The sequence below is a fragment of the Triticum urartu genome, chromosome 6A (assembly GCF_056163025.1).
Source record: "Triticum urartu cultivar PI428250 chromosome 6A, HENAU_Tu73, whole genome shotgun sequence".
In the NCBI taxonomy this organism is placed as follows: Eukaryota; Viridiplantae; Streptophyta; class Magnoliopsida; order Poales; family Poaceae; genus Triticum; species Triticum urartu.
Window position 1 is genome coordinate 175,081,117 of NC_141878.1, and position 13,512 is coordinate 175,094,628.

Consider the following 13,512-nt stretch of genomic DNA (forward strand, 5'->3'; position numbering starts at 1 on the left):
AAGGGTTCTTGATGGGTTCTTTTTCTCGCGAGATCCTGTCCCAGGTGGCCATGCTCCAGACGCCGGCCGCGGTGTGGCGCGCCATCAACGACATGTTCACTGCCCAGAGCCAAGCGCAGGCGATCAACACACGCATCGAGATCACCAACCTTAAAAAAGGTAACATGTCCATGGCAGAGTACCCCAGCAAGATCAAAACCCTCACAGATGAAGTCGCATGCACTGTGTCGGTGCTCTCCGATCCGGAGATCGTCTCCAAGATCCTTGCTGGCCTTGATATGGAGTATAATCCTGTCGTTTCTGCTCTTGCTGCACGGGTGGAACCTATCACGGTTCCGGAGCTGCACAGTCAGCTGCTCAGTTTTGATGCCCGCCTCACCCTCCTCCATGGCGGTGATCTCCGACAATCCTCTGCATACTTGATACGTCTCCATCATATCTATAATTTTTGATTGTTCCATGCCAATATTCTACAACTTTCATATACTTTTGGCAACTTTTTATACTATTTTTGGTACTAACATATTGATCCAGTGCCCAGTGCCAGTTCCTGTTTGTTGCATGTTTTTTGTTTCGCAGAATATCCATATTAAACGGAGTCCAAACGGGATAAACACTGACGGAGATTTTTTTTGGAATATATATGATTTTTGGGAAGAAAAATCCACGCGAGACGATGCCCGAGGGGCCACGAGGCAGGGGGCGCGCCCCTGACCCTCGTGGCCACCCCGTAAGGCGGTTGGTGCCCTTCTTTCGCCACAAGAAAGCTAATATCTGGATAGAGATCGTGTTAAAATTTTAGCCCAATCGGAGTTACGGATCTCAGGGAATATAAGAAACGGTGAAAGGGTAGAATATGAGAACGCAGAAACAGAGAGAGACAGAGAGACAGATCCAATCTTGGAGGGGCTCTCGCCCCTCCCATGCCATGGAGGCCAAGGACTAGAGGGGAAACCCTTCTCCCATCTAGGGAGGAGGTCAAGGAAGAAGAAGACAAAGGGCCCCCCTCTCCCCTTATCTTCCGGTGGCGCCGGAACGCTGCCGTGGCCATCATCATCATCACCGCGATCTACACCAACACCTCCGCCATCTTCACCAACATCTCCATCACCTTCCCCCCTCTATCCACAGCGGTCCACTCTCCCGCAACCCGCTGTACCCTCTACTTGAACATGGTGCTTTATGCTTCATATTATTATCCAATGATGTGTTGCCATCCTATGATGTCTGAGTAGATTTTCGTTGTCCTATCGGTGGTTGATGAATTGCTATGATTGATTTAATTTGCTTGTGATTATGTTGCTGTCCTTTGGTGCCCATCATATGAGCGCGTGCGTGGATCACACCATAGGGTTAGTTGTATGTTGATAGGACTATGTATTGGAGGGCAAGGGTGACAGAAGCTTCAGCCTAGCATAGAAATTGATGCATACGGGATTGAAGGGGGACCAATATATCTTAATGCTATGGTTGGTTTTTACCTTAATGAACGTTAGTAGTTGCGGATGCTTGCTAATAGTTCCAATCATAAGTGCATAGAATTCCAAGTCAGGGATGACATGCTAGCAGTGGCCTCTCCCACATAATACTTGCTATCAGTCTAGTAAAGTAGTCAATTGCTTAGGGACAATTTCGCAACTCCTACCACCGCTTTTCCACACTCGCTATATTTACTTTATTGTTTCTTTATCTAAACAGCCCCTAGTTTTTATTTACGTAATCTTTATTATCTTGCAAACCTATCCAAAAACACCTACAAAGTAATTCTAGTTTCATACTTGTTCTAGGTAAAGCGAACATCAAGCATGCGTATAGTTGTATCGGTGGTCGATAGAACTTGAGGGAATATTTGTTCTACCTTTAGCTCCTCGTTGGGTTCGACACTCTTACTTATCAAAAACTGTTGAGATCCCCTATACTTGTGGGTTATCAAGACCTTTTTCTGGAGCCGTTGCCGGGGAGCCATAGCGTGGGGTGAATATTCTCGTGTGTGCTTGTTTGCTTTATCACTAAGTAATTTTTATTTGCTGTTCTTAGTTGTTCTTTATCTTTAGTTATGGATATGGAACACGAAATACCAAAAAATTAGGTGCACTCTCTGCTCATGGAGATGGGGAACCTCCTAAAACCCTCGATGCTGGTTGTGTGAAAGATATTATGTACTACTTTAATAATCCTGAGAAAACCCCATTCAATTATGCAATGGGAGTAACATTGGATCAACGTGAATACTTTAGGGATTACCGCTTGACACAAAAAGGGAAACTATTATGGGATCAAATTCATATATTGAATTGGTATGCTAGGAAACTATGCTTGAGATATGATTATACTTGTTGCTCTAAGGTGAAGGCTCCACACCTTCCCTTTTCATGTGAATTTAATGATAATGAAACCTTAGCTTCTTATGATAATGGTATATATGATTACTATGATGTGGAACAAATAGAAGAATTTGTTGCTTTTAAGGGTGCTTATGAAATTGAATCTTTGTTTGAAAATCATGAAGCTTATGATGATGATGTTTATAGGCCTGAAAATTTAGCTATCTTAAAATATTGCTATGATAATTATGAATATAATTCCTATATTAATGCGCTTATTGAGAAAGTCTCCGCTGTCCAAGAAGAGACTAATATTTTGCAGGAGTCTATGGAAGAAGAAATTGATGAAACTGTGAGCTCATTGGATGAAAAAGATGAGGAGGAGAGCAAAGAACAAAAGGAGGAAGAGCGGATTGATCACCCGTGCCCACCTTCTAATGAGAGTAACTCTTCAACTCATACATTGTTTAGTTCCCCTTCATGCTTACCGAAGGATGATGAATGCTATGATAATTGCTATGATCCAGTTGATTCTTTTGAAATATCCCTTTTTGATGATGCTTGCTATGCTTGTGGCCAAGATGCCAATATGAATTATGCTGATGGAGATGAACTTGCTATAGTTCCTTATGTTGGACATGAAATTGTTGCTATTGCACCCACGCATAATAGTCCTATTATCTTTTTGAATTCTCCCAACTACACTATATCGGAGAAGTTTGCACTTATTAAGGATTATATTGATGGGTTGCCTTTTACCGTTGCACATGATGATTTTGATGAATATAATATGCATGTGCTTGCTGCTCCTACTTGCAATTATTATGAGAGAGGAACTATATCTCCACCTCTCTATGTTGCCCATATGATAAAATTGCAAGAAATTGCTTATACTATGCATTGGCCTTTACTATGTGTGCAAGAATTGTTCTTTTATGACATGCCGATGCATAGGAAGAGAGTTAGACTTCGTTGTTGCATGATATATGTTACTTTGTGCTCACTACTAAATTATAAATCATTGTTAATTAAAATTGGCTTTGATATACCTTGGGATCCGGGTGGATTCACTACTTGAGCACTATATGCCTAGCTTAATGGCTTTAAAGAAAGCGCTGCCAGGGAGACAACCCGGAAGTTTTAGAGAGTCATTTATTTTTGTTGAGTGCTTTTATATAGTTTAAAAACAACAAAAATAAAGAGGGGAACCCAAAACTTTTTCAAAAAGGAAAGTGAAAGTGAGAAAGACAAGCATTGTTGAAGTGGGAGAGCTCCTTGAACTTTGTTCATGCTCACGACAACTTTGTGAATCTTGATTACAGAAACTTTTCAAAAAAAATAATTATCACCTTGTACAATTCCATGGTATTATAAAAATAATGTGCCAAGGTTTGCCTTTAGGATGTTTACATTTGCTTGATGGTTTGTACGGTGCAGGACAGAAACTTTGGCTGTAGTGCGCGATTTTGCATTTTTAGCTGGAAATTCAAATGGTTCTGATTCTTTTTGCAATGTATTCCTATACAAATTGTTTATCTTTACTAATTTTTATCGAATTTTTCAAGTATCATAAGTATGGTGAATGTTCAGATTATTACAGACTGTTCTGTTTTAGACAGATTCTATTTTTGATGCATAGTTTGCTTGTTTTGATGAAACTATCGATTCATATCAGTGGATTAAGCCATGAAAAAGTTATATTACAATAGACACAATGAAAAAACAAAATATGAATTGGTTTGCAAAAGTACTTAGAATAGTGATTTGCTTTATTATACTAACGGATCTTACCGAGTTTTCTGTTGAAGTTTTGTGTGGATGAAGTGTTCGATGATCGAGAAGGTCTCGATGTGAGAAGAAGGAAGAGAGGCAAGAGCTCAAGCTTGGGGATGCCCAAGGCACCCCAAGTAAATATTCAAGGAGACTCAAGCGTCTAAGCTTGGGGATGCCCCGGAAGGCATCCCCTCTTTCTTCAACAAGTATCAGTATGTTTTCGGATTCGTTTCGTTCATGCCATATGTGCAATCTTGGAGCGTCTTTTGCATTTAGTTTTCATTTTTTATGCACCATGCTGGTATGAGATAGTCCTTGGTTGATTTATAGAATGCTCTTTGCACTTCACTTATATCTTTTGAGTATGGCTTTATAGAATGCTTCATGTGCTTCACTTATATCATTTGAAGTTTGGATTGCCTGTTTCTCTTTACATAGAAAACTGTCATTTGTAGAATACTCTTTCGCTTCACTTATATTTGTTAGAGCGTGGGCATATCTTTTGTAGAAAGAATTAAACTCTCTTGCTTCACTTATATCTATTTAGAGAGATGACGGGAATTGGTCATTCACATGGTTAGTCATAAAATCCTACATAAAACTTGTAGATCACTGAATATGATATGTTTGATTCCTTGCAATAGTTTTGTGATATAAATATGGTGATATTAGAGTCATGCTAGTGGGTAGTTGTGGATTGTAGAAATACTTGTGTTGAGGTTTGTGATTCCCGTAGCATGCACGTATGGTGAACCGTTATGTAACGAAGTCGGAGCATGATTTATTTATTGATTGTCTTCCTTATGAGTGGCGATCGGGGACGAGCGATGGTCTTTTCCTACCAATCTACCCTCCTATGAGCATGCGTGTAGTACTTTTGTTTGATGACTAATAGATTTTTGCAATAAGATGTGAGTTTTTATGACTAATGTTGAGTCCATGGATTATACGCACTCTCACCCTTCCACCTTTGCTAGCCTCTCTAGTATCGCGCAACTTTCGCCGATACCTTAAACCCACCATATACCTTCCTCAAAACAGCCACCATACCTACCTATCATGGCATTTCCATAGTCATTCCGAGATATATTGCCATGCAACTTCCATCATCATCATTATATACATGACTTGAGCATTCATTGTCATATTGCTTTGCATGATCGTAAGATAGCCAGCATGATGTTTTCATGGCTTGTCTGTTTTTTGATTCATTGCTACACTAGATCATTGCACATCCCGGTACACCGCTGGAGGCATTCATATAGAGTCATATCTTTGTTCTAGTATCGAGTTGTAATATCGAGTTGTAAGTATGTAACATCCCAAATTTTCAATTTGGAATGTTATACATTAGATCATCACTGCATATCATATTTTATTTGCCTTTGGTCTGATCCTAGAAATTCTACGCAACTCAAGAACCCACGGAGAAAGTTGGGGATTTCATTATTTTCATATTTGAGTTTTCTCAAGTTTTGAAAATAGGATCATTTGATTTTATTTATTTTATCTTCAGTTATTTCTATTATACAAATATGAGAGAGGGAATAAAATGACTTTCCTAAAAAAAGAAATATTGAGGATTTAATAATAAAATCAAATAATATTCTATTTTGGATTTATTGGCTATTTTATTTCAATTTAGGAAAAATGCGTATTTTTTTCAAAATTGCATTTAGGCCCCAAATAAATGTTCATCATGTGCGGCTTGATTTTAGAAGCCGGGGAAAATTTATTTAGGGATTTTTGGAGTCCGTTTAGTATTTCTTTTGTTTGTTTTTCTGCGCGAAATTATTTAAAAAAAACGCGAACCCGACCTTGGGCCGTAATCGGCCAGGACTCTGTCCGCCGGGCCTTATAAGGAGCCGACCCTGAGCCCCAAGCCCACCCCGCACCAAACCCTAACCCTAGCCACGCCCTAGCCGCCACCGCCGCCGGAGCCGCCGCCGCCGCCGGTTTTCCCGAAAAACCGTTCGGTTTTTCCGCCGGTTTTCGATCGTTTTTTAGATCCATTTTTTTATTAGATCGGTTTTTTTCGGTTTAGTCTATTTAGCGAGCCTTCGCTCGTTCGTTCGTTTTAACGGACGCGTTCATTGTTTAGTTACAGTAAACGAACGTTCGTTCGTTAATCTGTTCATCGTTTTTCTTTTTCTCGGATTTTCCGCGATTATTTCTGATCGTGATTTCTGATCCGATTTTCGATCTAGTATAACTTTTCGCTCGTTTATCGGAATCAGGCGATTCAAGCGCCTGGAGTTTTGTCTCAAAACCCTCTTTCCGTTTAACCAACACAAACAAGTTTTTGCTTTTGTAAAATTTGACCTAGATCCAGAATAGTAAACGAAGTTTGTTTCTTTCGCCGTTTGTCTTTCATTGCTTCGTTCGATTTGATTCTTTTTGCCAACCGGAGTTCTTAAGTTGAACTTTCTGGTTTGATCTCTTATTTGAGTTTTATCCGTGCATTAGATGAGTACTTATTGTATGTTTGTTTGTTCGCGATAGAGTACCCGGATTGCGCCGCTTGCTACTTCGAATCGCTAGGTTTCGCGGATCATCAACAAGGCAAGTAACACTTTGATCATACCTCCTACTACCCAATTTTATTGCATTAGATTAATCCTCAAACAATTGCATGATTAGGATCAATTTAAATTGTGGGTTTTGGGAAGTAGATGAGGTAGTACCTATTAGCTGTTTCATTATCAAACCTTTGGGAGTTACTTCTACGTTTGCTTATATTGCCATGCTATGCTAGTAGACGTGGATTGGGTGAGTGTATCCATGACAGATGTGAGATTGTTAAAATTAATGGTTTATCTAAGGTGGCAACTTAAACACACATCTGGGTGGATTGAGGCACCTGGGTATTCCATCGATTGCCTGTTTTCTTTTGGACCGCCACCCAGGCTCAAAGGGATCATGAGATTATTCAAACTAGAAATTTCCGTGTGCAGCCACAAGCTACTATGGGCTCTAGCATAGTTGACTAAGTCATGCGAACTCTTACAGTGGCAGACTAGCAGATGTAGGGGATGTAGGTTGGTACGGTCTACCCGTTCGTAAGGTGCTAGCGCTTATGAAAGACTATGTCTCGATCATCCGTTTCTGAAACATCATGTAGTGCGAGAACCCCAACGGAGGAGATCGAGTCTTGTGGGGAAAAGTGCGCAAACCTCTGCAGAGTGTATAAACTAATCATGGTTAGCCGTGTCCCCGGTTATGGATAACTTGAGTATCTAGTACTTGGATTATCATGTGAATCTCATCATGTTACTTTAATTAATATTGTTGGGTTTTGATGTTGATGCTTAATTGGGATCGAGAGGGTGTCTACACTCTCAATGTTTAACAACCACCATGATAGTTAAATAAAATTTATTCCTTTGCAGTAGGGAAAAATTGGATTTACGCAAAACTGTAACCATAGAGCTTTCCACCAGCGAAATATGCATGTAGTATAGCCCTATTCTTTCATTACTCTCTATGTGTTACATTGCCAGCATATTCCATGTGCTGACCCGTTTTTGGGCTGCAACGTTCATGTTGCAGACTTTTCAGATGATGAGTAAGGTGCTTTTAGGTCGTGGTTCTATACTCAGTGATGCCATTGGAGTTGATGGACTCACCTATCTTCCAAGCCTTCCGCTGTTATCGTTATTAGATGGCCTTAAGCCATATTTATTGTAATAAGTTCTCTTTTGAGACACTCGATGTAATAAGTGTGTGATTGCTACTCTATTATAAATCCTCCAAGTACTATGCGTGTCAGCATTACCGATCCAGGGATGACAGTGATGCACAGAGATTGGACCGTTTGAGGTCTGGTCGCTACAAGATGGTATCAGAGCACACGCTGACTGTAGGACACGACCACTACGCTAAAGCCCTAGATCACTACTCACTCTTCTCATTCTGACTCCTCATCTTCTCTACTCTTTTAGGATGGCGGATGCAAGGAACAAGTTCATGCAACCGGGTGAAGATACACCCTTTGGACGCCACTTGAAAGAAGTCACTAGATATCTAAACATCGGAGTACCAAGTTTCACCGGAACCTACAATGCCACTTTACCTGAAGAGGAGCGCTGGATGATTCAAGTTCAAGTTCCAGGAAGGATGTTCATGCCAGTCACCAAGCCCATAGAGTTTTCCTTTGATGCACCAACCTGGAGTCTAGGAAAGAGCATGGAAGCTCACATCGCCATGGGACGTATTGGAGAAGTTTACCGCAATGATCTCAAGGATACTATCTACCGGATTTGTGGACGCCGAGATGAGCAATGGGAGATGATCAGCACCAAGAAGGATAGATCCATCGCAGCTTTCATCCAGGAGTTAAACCAGCACATTCGACGACAGGAGAACCAGATGTGCGCAGATATGATAGATCTGAAGAAGGCAAGGACAAGAATCACGGAACTGGAGGAAGAACTCAAGGCTACCTGTGAAGATTATATGGAGGAAATCGAAGTATTAGTGGAGAAGAATGACGACTTGATCAAGAAGATCGGAATATTCATGGGAGGCCTTACACCAGTAGAAGAAGACGAAGAACCCAAGGAGATTCGCCCAGAAGATTACATCATCATCGACGACACCGACTCAGACCCAGATGATAGCGATGATGACTATGTTGATGAAGCTGGAGCAGATATCATGGAGTCTGCAACCGAAGAATATTTCTAGTAGACCACCCCATCAGTACTAGTATTCCACCATGTAAATATAGTAGTCCGAGCACTTTTGTGATAGTTAGACCGATTGTATGCCCTTGTTTGATTGAATGAAGTGATATTGTTTGCTTTTGCCTCATGTGCATATGGGTAGTGTTTTCCCTCTAGACCTCATTCTATTCTTAAATATCATCTTTTCTAAACCCATCAGATGCCTCCGAGATGTGACAATGGATTTGCTTTCCCACCGGAGCTCACTCAATTGATCCAGCAGCAGAATACATTGATGCAGTTGCTAGTCCAGAATCAGAATCAGGGGAACAACAACAACTACAACCCACCACCACCACCACCACCTGTTGATCACTTAACCCATTTTCTTAGGCTGAATCCGCCGATGTTCTCCAGTAGCACTGAGCCGATAGTAGCAGATGATTGGCTCCGCAAGATTGGAAGGGAGTTAACCACTACAGAATGTACTGATGATGAGAAGGTGCGCTTTGCCGCACATCAGTTGGATGGACCAACAACATCATGGTGGGGGAATTACACTGTCACCTACCCTATAGCCACGGTGACATGGGATCAGTTTCAGCAGGCTTTCCGTACTGCCCACGTTTCAGCAGGAGCTATGGCCATGAAGAAGCATGATTTTCGCAACTTACGCCAAGGAGGACGAATCGTTGGCCAGTATGTGGATGACTTTAGTAAGCTAGCACGTTATGCCCCAGATGACGTTACTACAGATGCCGCTAAGCAGGAGAAGTTTCTGGAAGGACTGAATGATGAGTTGAGCATGCAGTTGATGGTAGCAAGCTTCAACAAACTACCAGGAGTTGGTAGATCGTGCTCTTATGATTGAAGGGAAGCAGCAGCAAATTGAGTACCGTAAGAGGAAGTATGGACAAGGGAAGTACAATTCTGGAGCTCAGCAAAAGCCGTGTTTTACCCCTAGACCGGGAGGACCTTTCCAAATACCCATGGAGGAGGTAGCTCGCACAATCATAATGGCCCCAAGAATGGTAATGGGAAGGAAGGAAGCAACGGCCAAAACCGTACCAGCCCGTCAACCCCAGCTAAGAGAGACCTGAGCCAAGTCACTTGCTTTAAGTGCCAGAAGACCGGACATTATGCTAATGAATGTCCTGAAGCCCAGAATGGAAGTGGCAATGGAAGCTCTGGGAAGAAGCCGAACCCTTTCAACAGGGGACAGGTGAACCATGTTAACGTGGAGGAGGTTGAAGCTCAGCCAGATGCAGTAATAGGTAAGTTTTTAGTTAAGTCATTTACTGCACTCGTTCTTTTTGATACTGGTGCATCGCATTCATACATCTCAAGGGGATTTGTGGATAAGTATAAATTGCCAACCCAAGCCCTTAGGTCACCCATGTTAGTAACCTCGCCTGGAGCAGAGTATATGGCTAGTCTATGGTGTGATCGGTTACCATTAAGGATTGGTAACTATGTATTTCCCTCGGACCTAATAGTATTGCAATCGCAAGGATTGGATGTGATATTAGGCATGCATTGGTTATCAAAGTATGAAAGGAACATTGAATGCGCTAGTAAGTCAATTTTTCTTACTACGCCAGAAGGAAGAAGGATCAAGTATGTATCCCGGCATGTGCCGAAGAGGACTCAAGTAAATTCCCTAACAGGAGTTGTGTAGGAGGAAGTACCAGTGGTGAAGGATTTTCTGGATGTATTTCCAGAGGAGTCGCCAGGCATGCCACCGGATAGAGATATTGAATTTTTGATTGAGCTTTTGCCAGGCACAGGGCCAATATCTAAGAGACCATACAGAATGCCCGCAAAAGATTTGGAGGAGATTAAGAAGAAGATTAAGGAGTTACTAGATAAAGGTTATATTCGCCCAAGTTCTTCGCCTTGGGGATCGCCAGTACTTCTAGTGGAGAAGAAGGATGGATCATTAAGGGTGGTTGTTGATTATCGGGGATTGAATGAAGTAACAATCAAGAACAAGTACCCACTACCAATGATCAATGATCTATTTGATCGATTGCAAGGAGCTAAGGTATTTTCCAAGATCGATCTGCGATCAGGATACCATCAGTTGAAGATTCGAGAACAGGATATACCTAAGACGGCTTTTACCACCAGGTATGGGCTGTACGAGTATACCGTTATGTCATTTGGCCTGACTAACGCACCTGCATATTTTATGAACATGATGAACAAAGTGTTTATGGGGTTTTTGGATAAGTTCGTCGTAGTGTTCATTGATGATATTCTGGTTTACTCGAAGAATGAAGAGGAGCATAAGGAACATTTGCATTTGGTACTTGAGAAGCTCAGAGAACATCAGCTATATGCCAAGTTTAGCAAATGTGAATTTTGGTTGAAGGAAGTTGGATTCCTCGGACACGTTATATCCGGAGAAGGTATAGCAGTAGATCCCACCAAGGTTGACACTGTGACAAATTGGGAAGCCCCAATAACAGTTGGAGAGATCCGGAGTTTTCTTGGACTCGCAGGATACTACCGGAGATTTACTGAAAATTTCTCGAAGATTGCAAAACCTATGACGGAGTTGTTAAAGAAGGATACCAAATTCAAATGGACTGAGGAATGTGAGGTCAGTTTCCAGGAGTTGAAGAAACGTCTGGTTACATCACCAGTGTTGATTTTGCCAGATCAGAAAAAGGATTATGAGGTGTATTGCGACGCTTCACGTCGAGGACTTGGAGCAGTGCTTATGCAGGAGGGAAAAGTTGTTTCATATGCCTCATGACAGCTTAAGCCTCATGAGTTGAATTATGCCACGCATGATTTGGAGTTAGCAGCCGTAGTGCATGCATTGAAGACTTGGAGACATTTTCTCATTGGAAACCATTGTGAGGTGTACACGGATCACAAGAGTTTGAAGTATATTTTCACGCAGAAGGAGTTGAATCTCAGGCAAAGGAGATGGTTGGAGCTCATCAAGGATTATGATATGAGATTGCATTATCATCCTGGAAAGGCTAACATAGTAGCAGATGCGTTGAGCCGTAAAAGCCATGTTAACACTCTAATGACGGGAGATTTACCGAAGGAGTTAGCCGAGGATCTTCGTGAGCTATGTTTGGAGATAGTTTCGAGAGACTATGTAGCAGCATTGGAGATTCAGTCTACTTTGATGGATAAGATCAGAGAAGCTCAAAAGACTGACAAGGAGATTGCTTCTATTAAAGAGAAAATGAGCAAAGCAAAAGCTAAAGGATTTCATGAGGATGAGCATGATACCTTATGGTTTGAAGACCGTGTTTATGTGCCCAATGACCCGGAGATCAAGAAGTTAATTCTGCAAGAGGCCCATGATTCACCATATTCAATTCACCCAGGAAATACCAAGATGTATTTGGATTTGAAGGATATTTTCTGGTGGACCGGAATGAAGAAGGATATTGCGGAGTATGTAGCAGTTTGTGATGTGTCTCATAGAGTAAAGGCAGAGCATCAGAAGCCAGCTGGATTGCTACAGCCATTGCCAATACCCGAATGGAAGTGGGATAAGTTAGGCATGGATTTTATTACAGGATTGCCCAGAACTCGTTCAGGCTATGACTCGATTTGGGTTGTAGTCGATCGTTTGACTAAGGTAGCTCATTTCATTCCAGTGAAGACTACCTACACCAGTGCTGAGTTGGCAAAGATATACATGACCAGGATCGTATGTCTGCATGGAGTTCCAAGGAGTATTATATCAGATAAAGGAACCCAGTTTACCTCAAAATTCTGGAATCAGTTGCACGAGACTTTAGGTACCAGGCTAGAGTTCAGCGCAGCTTTTCATCCACAGACAGATGGACAGACCAAAAGAGTCAATCAGATTTTGGAGGATATGCTGAGAGCTTGCGCGCTAGATTACGGATCTAGTTCGGACGAGAATTTGCCATACGCAGAGTTCTCCTACAACAACAGTTATCAATCCAGTTTGAAGATGGCCCCTTTCGAAGCCTTGTACGGAAGGAGGTGCAAGACCCTGTTGTCGTGGGATGAAGTTGGAGACTGCTAGTTGTTTGGACCGGATTTGATTAAAGAATCTGAACATAAGGTGAAGTTGATTCGAGATAGACTCAAGGTAGCCCAGTCCAGGCAGAAGAGCTACGCAGATTCTAAACGCAAGGAGATAGTCTACGAAGTAGACTCAAGGTAGCCCAGTCCAGGCAGAAGAGCTATGCAGATTCTAAACGCAAGGAGATAGTCTACGAAGTCGGAGACCGAGTCTATCTTCGAGTATCTCCACTTCGAGGAGTTAAGCGCTTTGGAGTTAAGGGAAAGTTAGCGCCACGTTTTGTAGGACCATACAAGGTTTTGGAGCGTATGGGAGAAGTAGCCTAGAAGTTGGAATTACCCGAAGGATTGTCAGGAGTTCACGATGTATTCCACGTTTCCCAGTTGAAGAAGTGCCACGCAGAGATGGCTGAAATACCGCTGAGGGATACAGTGCCGCTAGAAGCGATTCAGTTGGACAATGATTTGACCTATGAGGAGAAACCAGTCAAGATTCTTGAGTATGCCAGCCGAGTCACCGACAGCAAGGTTATCAAGTTTTGCAAAGTTCAATGGGGCCACCACACTGAGGATGAAGCCACCTGGGAGCGAGAGGAAGATCTGCTGAAGGACCACCCTCACCTATTTTCTAGCCAACCCGAATCTCGAGGGCGAGATTCATCATAAGGGGGGTAGGTTTGTAACATCCCAAATTTTCAATTTGGAATGTTATACATTAGATCATC

General features: G+C 42.0%; 1 non-coding gene across 1 annotated transcript; it reads left to right on the forward strand.

Moving 5' to 3' along the window:
• The first annotated feature begins 237 nt into the window (after positions 1-237).
• LOC125517776 (small nucleolar RNA Z247) lies at positions 238-369 on the forward strand. The gene has a single exon (XR_007287791.1). It is a non-coding gene; the product is annotated as a small nucleolar RNA Z247 (small nucleolar RNA).
• Positions 370-13,512: the final 13,143 nt, after the last annotated feature.